Genomic DNA, 13,888 nt, shown 5'->3' on the forward strand with positions numbered 1-13,888 from the left:
TGTAGTTTTTTTTTGTTTTTGTTTTTTTTTTTTTTTTTAAAGATTTTATTTATTTATTTGAGAGAGAGAATGAGATACAGAGAGCATGAGAGGGGGGAGGGTCAGAAGGAGAAGCAGACTCCCCGCTGAGCAGGGAGCCCGATGCGGGACTCGATCCCGGGACTCCAGGATCATGACCTGAGCCGAAGGCAGTTGCTTAACCAACTGAGCCACCCAGGCGCCCCATAACCTATGTAGTTTTTAACTTTAAAATGTAGAGTGCACAGGGCGCCTGGGTGGCTCAGTCTGTTAAGTGTCTGCCTTCGGCTCAGGTCATGATCCCAGGGTCCTGGGATCGAGCCCCACATCGGGCTCCCTGCTCAGCAGGAAGCCTGCTTCTCCCTCTCCCACTCCCCCTGCTTGTGTTCCTGCTCTCACTATCTCTCTCTGTCAAATAAATAAATAAAATCTTTAAAAAAAATAATAAAAAATAAATAAAATGCAGAGCACATTGAAGAAATAATTAGGAACCCACAAACCTACTGACCATTACACGGACAGTGTGCGTTGAAGGCCAAGAGAAGCTTCCATATATGTGTGCAATCCAGGAAAATGTTCCTTTAGCAAACTTTAAGTTTAAAATAAAAATGAAATCAAAGAGAAAGACAGCTCCAATTGCCATATGTTGTTCCAAGAACTGGTGGTGGCAGCAGGGTGTGGAGCATTCCGCTACAACTACTCAGACTCCTCAGAACAGGTATTTATAACAAAAACAACACATACAGCTCTTCTGGAAAAGGAGATGAGGTTTTACCTTCTGTTTTCTTAACTCCCTGTATTCTGTGCAAGCAGTCCTGCTTGCTACCTTTTATTTAAGTGACAACAGACAAATGTAAGTGGAGGCTCCCAGGCTTCTCACCATCGTTTAGGATCCCCTGCATCCCTGAATGTCCCACCATCTATGTGAGAAATTCCTGGCAACCAGGACAGCAGACTATGACAATTCCCTGGGATTTCCAAGAAGGAAAGGTGACAAGTATGCTTGTCATTTGGATGTGTCATGCAGGATTGCAAAATTTTCTGAGCTGTCTCAGATTCCAGATAGACTGTGTATTTCATATTGTCTAGATGACATCATGTGACATGTGGCTTAACAACAACAAAAAAGTAAGGAGTAGTGCCTTATGGAAAACTGCCCCCAAAGAAACAAAGACTAATGAAAACAAATCCAGATTCCTGGTTCATGTGCTTCCAGAGCCAAACCTAATGAAATAAGGCTCAAAACCAAATTACAGTGGTCTTATTAAAAGTAATAATATAAAATTATATATATAATTTTTTTGTATATATAATGTTTAGAATTGAAACCTAAACATGTTAAATTTGACTGTCATAAACTTCAAGAAAAAAATACTGGGGGGGGGGGGGGCGGGTGGGAACACACCCTGGGATTTCAATGAATGAAATCCTAGCAGAAATAGTTGGCCATTGGTCAAAACTTGGAAACCCTTCCAAAATAGTAATGTGTGAACTTTTTATTAGCAAGGATGGTGTCTTACTCATTTCACCTTCCCAAACCATAGCACAGTGCCTAGTATACAGTAGGAAGTCAATATATGTATGTTTTAGGACCAAATTCAGTTCACTGTGATGACTTTAATTTTAAAAAGTCAGCGCAATCACTTGGAAAACTGTTTATTTTTTCCTGAAGAAAACATCCAAAGAATTCAACCTCATCGATGTAAATGGCTTTACTATCCTAATTTATGGAGTAAAAAATGTATTTTTCTTTTTTTTTTTTACTTTTTTTTCCCCTGCCCTCAAAAGAAGCTCTGTTGACACAGTATGGTGCCCCAAGCCAGGCACTATCTGCTGCTGAAAACAGGAGGGACGCTTCAGAGAGGGAGGACGCACAGCTCATCTTCCAAATAGCAGGTTAGGTTAACTGTCTCAATATTCCTAAAGCAAGCAATCTTAGAGTTATTTCTCAAGCTCTTGCTATGTGTCAAGCACTAGGCTAAATATTTTACATTCATGTAAATACTTTAACATACATGCATTTAATTTTCATGATGACTGAGCAGGATGGGTACTATTATCATCTCCATTTTACAGATAAGGAAATCAAAGGTCAAAGAGATTCAATGGCTCAGCCAAGGCCTCACAGCTGGTCAATGAAAAAGTAGAATGCAAAACCGAGTCTGATGAGCTCAACAGTCATATTTGTTTTTTTTTATGATTTTATTCATCTGACAGAGAGAGACACAGCGAGAGAGGGAACACAAGCAGGGGGAATGGGAGAGGGAGAAGCACACTCCCCGCTGAGCAGGGAGCCCGATGTGGGGCTCGATCCCAGGACCCTGGGATCATGACCTGAGCCGAAGGCAGACGCTTAACCAACTGAGCCACCCAGGCGCCCTCAACAGTCACATTTGTCCAACTGTATTATATCAAGATAACTCCAATTAAGTTGGCAAATCTGGCAACCACAACCAGTTAATGTTCCCATAACTATATTGAAGAGGTCCTCCTTGGGCACATGTGGAAATTTTAAGTGGTTCTCCCTAGCATTTCATAGCATGCTTTCTTCCTGATTTGAATCATTCTGTCCCCATTGTCATTTGTGCAAGTACTACTATATCTTTGAGTAACCATATAATAAACAGTTACCACAAATAATATAAAACCCAGTTATGTGCATGACAGCAGGTAACTGTGAAAGGCTTAAGTCACAGTGTTGGCAAATCTATAGTACCTATTCAGACAACCATATAGAGAATTTGAGAATATGAAAATTAATATAGGATCATGATGATCATTGATAAATGTAAATTTCATGGTCTATCTTCAAGTTCATTTTAACCTTGGCACTGCAGTACAAATGAGGTTACTTATTCTGTAACCAAAAAGGAAAAAAGAACACATCTGAATGTTTTGAGGATTAATAAGGAAAACCTTCTAAAAATACTTAAAGAATAAAAAACAAAGACTTGCTTGCTTTTGGACCAAAACTGATGGTTAGATATAGCTTCTTAGCAAGATGTAAATTCAAAGTTAATCATTTTGGGTTTTAAAAAATGCAACTAAAGAACATCCTTCTATGACAAATTTTGCTTCAGAAAGAATGCTTCACTCAAAGAAAGCAAAGCAGGGGCACCTGGGTGGCTCAGTCGGTTAAGTGTCCGACTCTTTATAGCAGCTAGGGTCATGATCTCAGAGTCGTGAGATCAAGCCCCGTGTCTGGCTCTCCGCTGGGGGCAGAGCCTGCTTAACATTCTCTCTCTTCCTCTCCCTCTGCCCCTCCCCCCGCTGCTACGCTCTCTCTCATTCTAGGAAGGGAAGGGAAGAAGGAAAAGAAGGGAAGGAAGGAAGGAAAGAGGGGTGCCTGGGTGGCTCAGTCGGTTAAGCATCTGCCTTCAGCCAGGTCATGATCTCAGGGTCCTGGGATAGAGCCCCACATCGGGCTCCCTGCTGAGCAGAGTCTGCTTTTCCCTCTCCCTCTGCCTCCCCGCCCCCCAGCTTCTACTCTCTCTATCACCCTCTCTCTCTCTCAAGTAAATAAAATCTTAAAAAAAAAAAAAAGCAGAACAATATAAAAAGGATTATGAAAGCAGCTCTATTTCTAGATCAAAGTGGAGTTCACTCAGCCCACTTTCACCCAAGGGGATCTCACAACATGCTTCAGAACCAACCCCTTCAAGTTTCACCTATGGACGAAGGAAAAAAATGTGAGGCTATCTTTAGGACCTTCTGAGTACACAGCACATATGTATGGTCTTTGTGTCAGGCACAAAGATTACTAAAACCTTTCAGTTGATGAAGGGTCAGATTCCAGGGATTCACTAATGGTTCTCTGAAGCACTAACAGTTCTCAGCACCCAGTTTTATTTTATGACTTAACCATATACATAGTACTTGTTATATTTCAGACACTGTTTCAGGCATTATAAATTCATTCAATCCTCACAATTTATTTAAACTATGTAGGACACAGGTATTATTATGCCCATTTCACAGATGAGGAACTTGGGGGAGAGAGACTTCAGTCGAATGCCTCACAGCTTGCACAAATGGTAGGAACAGAATTCAAAACTGGCTCTGGGGTCCATGCTTTTTATCACTATGCCATGCTACCTTTGCCCAGTAATGCCAGTCAAACCATTCCTGAACTAATCTCTAAAGTGAAGTGTCATTTTACAGTAACCAAAAGCAATTTCGAAGGCTACCGACTTTTAAGACATGCACCCTTTTAGCCAGACTTGCTTATGGGAATCTTATCAATTATCCCCAGTCCCATACTTAGAGTATCGCTACACTATCAGTGAGGCCAATCAATGCCTTGGGGACTATCATGACCAATTCCTCTCCGCCATGTGACCTCTAAGATGGCTGGGGTCTGCTATTTAGCCACACTGTCTCTGTGATTTAAACCAGAACATCTAGCCTTGTTCTCTGAGCTGGGGGATGCCTAAAATGCTCAGACTACATTTAACAACTTCTCTCTCTGGCCAAATTTAAGCTCTAGAGCTATTCTACATAGATTTTGGTTCATTCTATAATAACATAGAGAAAGCTTTCCTTGAGATAAACTTTTTCATTATCGAAGTCTGTTCACGGTATGACCCAACAGGAGTAAAGTCACGGGGAACACGGAGTGGACTTGAGACATGACATCCAATATAATATTCAGGGGGCCCTTATTTACAGAATGCAATCAGTAGGAAAGATCTATAAATTTCAATATCAAAAAGGAGGTGAATTTCATATTACTAGTTAATAAACTAGTAATAAGAATTTGTAGTTTGTTGTAAAACTACAAATAATTCCAAAACTACAAATCAAAGATCAGGTTGAAGCAAGGAATGAGAACATGAGGTAGAGAAAGGATGGGTATTACTCCCTTCTACATGAGGGAGGATTATGAATTTGACTGTTCAAATTACTTAAGTTACGCATTCTTAAAAAAAAAAAAAAATTCAGCTGGTACTTTGGGAAGCTCCAATACAATGCCTTCTATAGTCAATAGCTGACTGGTATCATAAAGTTAGAGAACAATAGTTGCGGGCTCATTTAGTCTTGAAGCTCGGGAGAAAAAGGTACTCTTTCCAAAACTCAACTGAATTTCAGGAAAGATGAAAGAATGATTTATCATTAAAAAATGTTCATCTATTGACATGGCAACAAATTAATTTAGTCATCAAAATTCCCAACTTTGTAAAAGTGAAGCAATTCAAAAAATTTTTTTACCGAACATCTACCATGTCAGGCTAGCAGATCATTAAAGCAAGGAATGCTATCTTAAAAAGGTAGATCAACTGAGGCCACAGAGAGTGGGGGTAAGAGAATAATTCAAGGTAATTACAAAATCTGAAAGGGCGGGGTGGCTTTCGTGGGGGGGACAAAAGGAGAATCATGAAACCAAATGTCCCAGTAAAAGTATTCACAGAAAAATAACTACGTACACCATCAGTGCTCTTCCCAAGAATATGAGAAGAAAAGAGAAGGGCACAGAGAAAATTCAACCCCAACACAATACTTTAGAAAAACAAGAGTAATTTTCTTAAAAAAAAAAAAAAAGGCCTCCTGGCACACCAACCTCCCTGTGATTGCAGGGTGAAAACTGTAACATAAAAACCCAGTCCATAAGTGCCAGAGGAAAAGAAACTTTCCCCAAATAACAAAATAAAAATAAACCTTCAGTTAAAATAATATATTACGCACTGATGTAAACTGAAATGCTCTTGTCCATGGGTTGAGCTTATGAAACCCTTAAACATGAGCATGTAACACTAACAAACTATTTGACAGTATTATTTGGGTTCAAAGACTCCCTTTCTCTAAATGTTTATAGCACCATACCAGTTATTTCAACGGAGCTGACACAATGAATTTCAAATGATCTAATACTTCTGACTTACCAGCGGATTAGCACATGATTACTCTGAGTAAAAGGATTATTATTACTGCTGCTCTAAGATATTAACACTTTCTGTAACACACTCTAAGGACGCTGTATAGATCACTAAAAAATGTGACAAAATACATGGGGTAAAGGGGATTTTTAAAAAGAAAAGTGGTAAGTGTTCTCTTTTAGGTTCTCATGCTTAAAATAAGGTGGGCCTCCCAATGGTAGAAGCAGCATTTTGCATGATGCTTTCAGTGGCGTACAAGTTACAAATAAGTAAGTCCAGTATTCAGTGCACTTAAGAAAGTAAACCACGTGTGGCCTTCTTCCCATGAAGATCAGGCTCCAAACAAAAACCCCCACTTTGTAATAGACAACTAATTCTCCTGTAATGAATGACAGAACACAGCATTAATGTACTTAACAAGACAGAGCTAAATTCAATGAAGCTTGACGCCATTTATATGAAAAAGGGTTACATTTGTAGACAGAGCCAAAGGGAGAGAGGATAATTCTGAATTAAACAGCACAGCTTCTGCTCTGGTTGAGCCCTCTCGCTGGAATTAAAGATCATAACTAAAATAGGACCCTTAAAACTGGCAGCAGCAAACAAAGCGCCATACTGAATCCCAACTCTCACTGATGAAAAGGTAACAGCTAAAGGACTTTGCTTAGAGCCTCCACTGGCAAAAGTGCCATTTCTTTATAGCCAAATTCCCGGTCCGTTAGAAACCTGTCCTTTCTCTACCAGACTCCGTGATATGCAATGCAGTTGGTACATAACACTGTCACAGAAAAAAATCGGATAACCCAAATGATGTCTTACTATCTACTGAATCCTGTGGATACGTCATTAAACCAAAAGACGTGAAAGTAAGCCATGTGACAGGAAGTGAGTAAGCTGAACAGGTAAGTTTAGGTGGCTTTTTTGAGGGTTTTAGTGTTGCATTCACCCTTGCTCTAACAAAAACGTTCAGAGAAGTCCTACAGATACAAGTTGTTGTGGAAGTGTGTATGTGTGTGGATATGTGGGGCCCGTCACAACAAAAGATTTTTAGAAGCCTATGAATGACAACTCTCTTTCTTTCAGTGTAAGTTCAGAAAATGGATTTTAAAGCAGAAAGCGGATTAAAAACATAGCATATGAATGACGCCAATCAAGCACTTACGTTCTAAAAACGCTTTATCAATTACCGTAAGTAGACGAGAGAATATATGAGCTCCTCTAGCAGGTTTACAGTAAGAACATGGACCTAAACAGCACACTTTATGCATCTGGTGATAGGACTGATTTCTGGAGGATGTTCTTACACACATCGAGGTAACACCACTGCAACTGCTATACCTTGAGGCAGGGAAGCCTCGGCCTTCCTCTTCTCTCCCCTCTCCACAGTGTTATCTGGTTCTGTTCTTGTCACAGAGCCAGGGAATGAAGCTCTTCCAGAAAACTTACCCAAGATCAAACTGTGCCTGGTGACAGCAGTGTCCAGGCCATAAGTAATGTTCAAAGGATTCAACACGCCTGTGACTGATCATTCTCTTTCCCTTGCCATCACCTGCTGATTTTGTCCAGGTGTTTTATGGCTATCTTGAGGATCTGGAGAACAGACAGAGGGAAGACTTTGCCAATTTCTTTTGTCTGGGATTGTGAATTCCTTACACAGATGGTGGACAGCCTCAGCTCGGGGCAGCGCCAGGCTATGCTGTCTTCAACCTCCAAAGGGAGAAACAGAGGGAGACATGATCTTCTCCCACAACACTGCCCGTAACATGTCTGTGGTTAGCAAACTGAGACAGCATGGCTTCACAGGGAGCCGAGTTAAGAAGGAAGAAAGTCAACAAATGACTTGAAAATATTTACCTGTTCGACATATCACTAAGCATTTATTTACCAAGGAATCAAAACTGCTGATGAGAAAGAGGATTCCTGAACAAATGTGCTTCTATCAAAGACTTCTTACCCCAAGTTTCAGTTACTTTTTCAGTTATATGTCTAAGTCACCAGCTCTCCTAAATTAACCAAAATAGTGACTTTAAAAATACAAGTCAATCCTTTCGAGCTATTATACTGCTGTGCTGGAAAGAAAATTGGACTGGTGTTTATCTACACCCATGATGTTTAAGACGGTAGCCACTAGCCGTATGCGGTCACTAAACACATGACATGTGGCTAGTCCAAATTGAGATGTGCTGTAAGTGTAAAACAGACACTGGATTTTGAACAACCAATATGAAAAGATGAATGTAAAATGTCTTGATAAATATTCATATTATTATTTTTATATCTACTATACATGGACATGATAATTTTTAATACATTGGGTTAAATAATATATACTATTAAAATCAACCTAACTCCTGTTTCTTTTTACTTTTGTAATGTGGTACTAGAAAATTTAAAATTGTGGGATGCCTGGGTGGCTCTGTTTGTTGGGCGTCTGCCTTTGGTTTGGGTCATGATCCCTGGGTCCTGGGATCGAGCTCCGTATCGGGCTCTCTGCTCAGCGGAGAGACTCCTTCTCCCTTTCTCTCTCTCTCTGCCCCTCCCCCTGCTCGTGCTCACTCTTTCTCTCTCAAATAAATAAAAATCTTAAAAAAAAACAAAAAAGAAAATTTAAAATTGTATGTAAACTATTAGGCAGTGCTTGTCTAGACACCAGGACTCTTATCCTTTTCAGCCTATTGTTGGTTATTTGACCATGGTCTTCTATCTTAGCTTTCTGAGCCTCATCATTTTCAAATGATGAGGGAAGGAAATGAAGGATATAGATTCAGAATTTTACAACTCCAAAAATTATAAAATTTTCTTTACTTATTTTTCAGACTTTCTTTCCTAAAACCCAAGTCCATTTTCATTTGGGCCTGCTCTAAAGAAGCAATGAAGAACAAATAATAGGAAAACAGGTTTTATTCATTATTTAATTTGAGAACCCACAGCTCATTCTGATTTTTTTTTAAAGATTTCTTTATGGGGCACCTGGGTGGCTCAGTTAAATGTCCAACTCTTGATGTTAGCTCAGGTCACGATCTCAGCGTCCTGGGATCAAGCCCCACGGCGGGTCTGAGCTCAACAGAGTCTGCTTATCCATCTCCCTCTGCCCCTCCCCCGCTCTCTCTCTCAAATAAATAAATATTTGATTTATAAATAAATAAATCTAATCTTATTTGAGAAGGAGAGCAGGGGAAGGGGCAGAGGGAGAAAGAAACTTATGAGAGGCTCAATCTCACAACCCTGAGATCATGACCAAGCCGAAAGCAAGACTCACATGCCCAACCGAATGCACCACCCAGGTACTCCTCTGGTCATTTTTTTAACTAAAGTTTTTCAGAATGATTTGCATAATGTTTTTAATGTCTGCAATCTAATTAATCACAAGAGTCCCATAGTGACTAATAACTCAAGATGATATATAAAATAAAAAACATCTATGCCCTACGTGGATATGGATTTCTAAAGCAATGAACTGAGCTGCTTGTTTTGTGAGTTAAAACTTCCTATCACTGGTACATTTGATTGCAATTCATCTGGTAAGAGGACTACCAAAGCAGAGATCCCCTACAAAAACCTCAGAAAAGCTTTAGTGGTTTCTCTACTAAATCATAGGAGGTATATCTTAAATTACAAGGTGTGGCTGATCCCTCTTGGAGGCACATTTTTTGAAGCAATAGCTGCACCGATCTCATCAGTTATTACTAACTTTGTGATAATTCATGAAACACCTCCTCACACAGCTCTTGGGTGGCCAGGCTCAGGAAGGATATTTTTAGGAGCCTGTTGCTTCCACGACTTGTACTAACTGTTGGTGTTATGTGATTAAAACAGGGCTAAGGATGAAGAATCTAAAAAACAACAATTTCAGGTGACAATTTAAATACTTAATTATACACTATTACTTCTCTACTATTAAGGCATGATGAACAACTTCATTCTCTAAGTTCCTTGACGGGAATAAACATTTTATTTTACAGGTTATGTTGAGAGTTTGAATCAGTTTGCTGCCTGAATCGGAGAAAGGAAATGGAAAACAGGAGGAGGAGATTAAATGTAGGACAGAAATTCAGTATCTGTTTAATACATGTATTTTTACCAAAATGATGGTGAAACTAAACCCCACATCCTGGCTCACTGAGAGCCTTGTTGGAGTATGTTATTGGGTATTTAAAACATACACACACACACACACACACACACACACACAGCCCACTTACGGATATATTCCAGTAAATGAGACAGGAGTAGGCAAGTGTGCCATAAGAAATTGAAAGTGCAGCATACAAGAGTCAGGAGTTACAAATGGGGAGAGAGAGATTGAGAGAGAGAGAGTTTTGTACCAGATTGAGTTATTTCCTGGCATTATGAGTTTAAAATCTAATACACAGTTAGCAAAAAGAGCTATCAGTGAATTCTGTTATATTCTATGTATCCGATGGAAAGAAAGCACAAAATGTGGAAACTTCTGTCAGGAATGAAAGATCAAAGTAAACAGCTCATGCAGATAGGTGCAAATGAAAAATTAGCATGGTGTGGCCAAAGCTAAGGAGTCTGCAGAGAAAACTGTCTGAATGGCTTAAGCAATCACACTCTGTAAAGCATTTCAGTGGACCATTTTAAAGTTTCAACATTAGAGGCTAAATGTATAGCTGATTTTAAGGATATACAAATAAAACATTAACGCAAATAAACTTATATGTAAATAAAACATTAAATTATTTGTTTTTATAATTATTCCTAATGCTTAACAGATAAATACTAAAGTGAGGCTGAATTAATTCATAGTTGCTCTTTTCTTGGCTAATACCAGATATATGTGGGCCATAATGTGAATGGCTCTTACCAAAAGCCTTTGAGAAAATCAAAGTAAAGCAAATTTTGAGCTTTATCACTAGTATGCAAAATGAAAAGCATTCAGGGAAAAGCAAAGCAAGAAACAGGGAGAGACATTATCTTAGAAAATGGTTTAAGGAGTCTTTTTGTACCTTTGTTTAATGTTTCTTAAAACAAATAACAAGACTTGCTTAAATGTTAAACTTGGAAACCATAGGATTTCTTTTTTTTTTTTTTAAGATTTTATTTATGAGAGAGAGAGAGGAAGAGAGAGAGAAAGAGAGAACGCACAAGCAAGGGGGAGTGGCAGGTAGAGGGAGAATTAGGCTCCCTGCCGGGCAAGGAGACTGATGATGTGGGACTCAATCCTAGGACCCTGGGATCATGACCTGAGCTGAAGGCAAACACTTAACTGAGCCACTGAGGTGTCCCAACCACATGATTTCAAAAGATCATTTCATTCAATATTAAGTTTTATTTGCCTAGCTGACAATTTCTTGATATACCAAATTTCTTTTTAAAATGTTTTAAACTACTACTTAAAATTCTTTTTAACTACCATGTTAAAAAAAAGTCTACAGCAAGGAGTTTCCAGAAACCACTAAAACATTCTTGCCCTCTAAATGTTTGAGAATGGTCTCTTGGTGTGTTATTAATAATCCAGACAAAGTATTCATATTAATGGGCATACAATGAATATTCCGTTGCATGTGGGCTCATACCGCAGGGATATCAAAACCAAAACCCAACTTTACTTGTACTTGCCTGACATAGACCCGCATAACTACCTGACTATACCAAACTTTCTGCAGCTTATACGGAGTTATATAAATGCTCGCTGTGGCAACAGAGATAGATATATGCAAAAAGAAATACCTGTGATTTTAAAGGGGGAGGCAAGAAAAAGTGCTCACACAACATAAAAGTTAATTTTACATTAGTATCATTAATATTATACTCACAGTGTAACAGCCAAATAAACCTTGTGCTTTAAAAACAAACCAGGTCCCTTGAGCTACCCGCTGCATTCTGCTAAGAAAGCAAAACCTACCATGCATGGCTAGTGTTGACACTCTTTCTCAATGACTTTTATTGTCTCTGGTCAACTTTGAAATCTTCCTTTTCCACATCTTCAATCAGAATCCCTCACTCGTAGAAAGTTACATTTGTGGCATTAAACCCACATACAGACTTTAAGAAATGGTACCAAAGAGAAGTTACACTTTTTTTTTAAGTCAGGGTTATTTCCCTAGTTTATTCGGGTATTTAAGTTTTTTCTTTAAATCCAAAAAATATTTCTTTAAAGAATAGTCTTTGTGTGGGTGAAATGAGAATGCATACAAGATAGTTTTTCAAGGCCAGCAAGCACTTCCTAACCAAATCCCCCACTTCCTTTGCTAGCTAAACATAACTCCTTTAAATGTGTACATCCTTTAAAAAGTTAGAAGGGAGCACCTCTCATGTAATAGCAGGCAGCTGGCAAGCCAACTGGTATAGTCCGCGTGCACATTTTAGAAAGCAGCTCTTTAACATTCAATAACTACGTGGTAATTGGGCACAGAAATATAAACTGTCAAACTGAATCAAAACCTCTTTGCTTTTCAGAGTATTATTTGTAAGATTATACGAGAATTAAATTTGAACATGCATCCACCCTATGCATTCAGTCAAATTATAAAACAAGAAAAAAAATTGCTGTGCTTTCTTTGGATAAAATTAATGTCAGCTTTGTGTCCTTAAACCAGACCCGATCGGGAAATGAAATATGTTTAGTCCTGAAATAGTTGTGGTAATTCAATCCCTGCACTCTCCTTATTTTCTTGATGACAAAGAAAAACTCCCAACTGGCAGGGCCACCTGCACTGATTACTCCTTCATCCACACCCACAGAATATGAAAATGAGCCAATGATCATTAACCTTAATTTCTTCTAACATAAACCTCGGCTCTTTTTCAGTCCTGCTACTCAGGGAACTCCCCTGAGATAGAGAAAAGGGGCTGGGCGGGGGGGTCAAAATAAGGAAATAGGGAGTGAAAGCTCAGAGCAAAGGGGATGGAAAGCAAATGAAAAATGGAATCCACTGGCTTTTAAAAACTGCACAGCTGGCTTATTAAACTTCATACAGCAAAGATGTTACGAAGATAAAGAGATTCTGAGGCATCACCACTCTCTGGATAGTGGAATACACTCCTGTCCAACACTCTCCTTCTGAGCAAACAATAAGAAAGGATGCTTCCTCTCCACCCCCTCACTCCTCCACCCAGACATCACTACAGAAAGAGAGCAAGCAATAAAAGATAGGTCTGGACAGCAGGAATGCAGGTGTGGCTGTAAGATCTCCAGGAGGAGGACCAAAGGGCCTCAACAGCCAGGGGAGAGATTTCCAAGGTGAGCACTTCAAATACAGTGTTGAATGCATCACACCTTCTGGTCATTCACATTCAAGTATCACCAACTGGAATCATTTTAATTCAAGCTGTGTGGGGCTAGATCCCACTGGCATTACATCATCTTCTAATGGATGAGGAGCTAGTTGGGGCCCTAAAAAGAAACACAACCAGGAAGGGAACAGGAAAATTTCAGATATAACAGTCTCTTTTGCACAGATGTGTATACTGAAAATTATCTTGTTATGTTTGCCTACACACATAAGCAGATTGCCCAAAAAGATTGTAAGACCATGAAAATGAAGAACGTATCAACATACCAATGTACGCAACTACACATAACCCTCGGTAAAGCATTTGTGAAGCTGGAAGAAAAACAAACTTTAAAAATCATTACATTGCTAAATGAAAGCAAAAAGTCTTTAAAATGTGCTTTTTTCCATTAGAAATATTGAAGGCAAAGGCAAATAAATACTTAAAGAACATAACAAAAGGGAACTATATTACCTGGAAGTGTATGACAAGATGTGTGTTGTCTACCCAACATAGGGAGACAGAGAACAACTGTGATCACACACTTATCTCATTATTTTTTTTAAGTATTTATTTATTTTAAGATTTTATTTATTTGACAGAGAGAGAGAAAGCGAGGAGGGAACACAAGCAGGGGGAGTGGGAGAGGGAGAAGCAGGCTTCCCGCCGAGCAGGGAGCCCGACGCGGGGCTCGATCCCAGGACCCTGGGATCATGACCTGAGCCAAAGGGAGATGCTTAACAACTGAGCCACCCAGG

At 39.2% G+C, this 13,888-nt stretch overlaps 1 protein-coding gene across 10 annotated transcripts in view; it reads right to left on the reverse strand.

Moving 5' to 3' along the window:
- The window catches only part of BNC2 (basonuclin zinc finger protein 2), a 429,802-nt gene that overhangs the window by 182,245 nt on the left and 233,669 nt on the right, over positions 1 to 13,888 (reverse strand). The window lies entirely within an intron of this gene.

The sequence above is a fragment of the Halichoerus grypus genome, chromosome 14 (genome assembly GCF_964656455.1).
Source record: "Halichoerus grypus chromosome 14, mHalGry1.hap1.1, whole genome shotgun sequence".
Taxonomy (NCBI): domain Eukaryota; kingdom Metazoa; phylum Chordata; class Mammalia; order Carnivora; family Phocidae; genus Halichoerus; species Halichoerus grypus.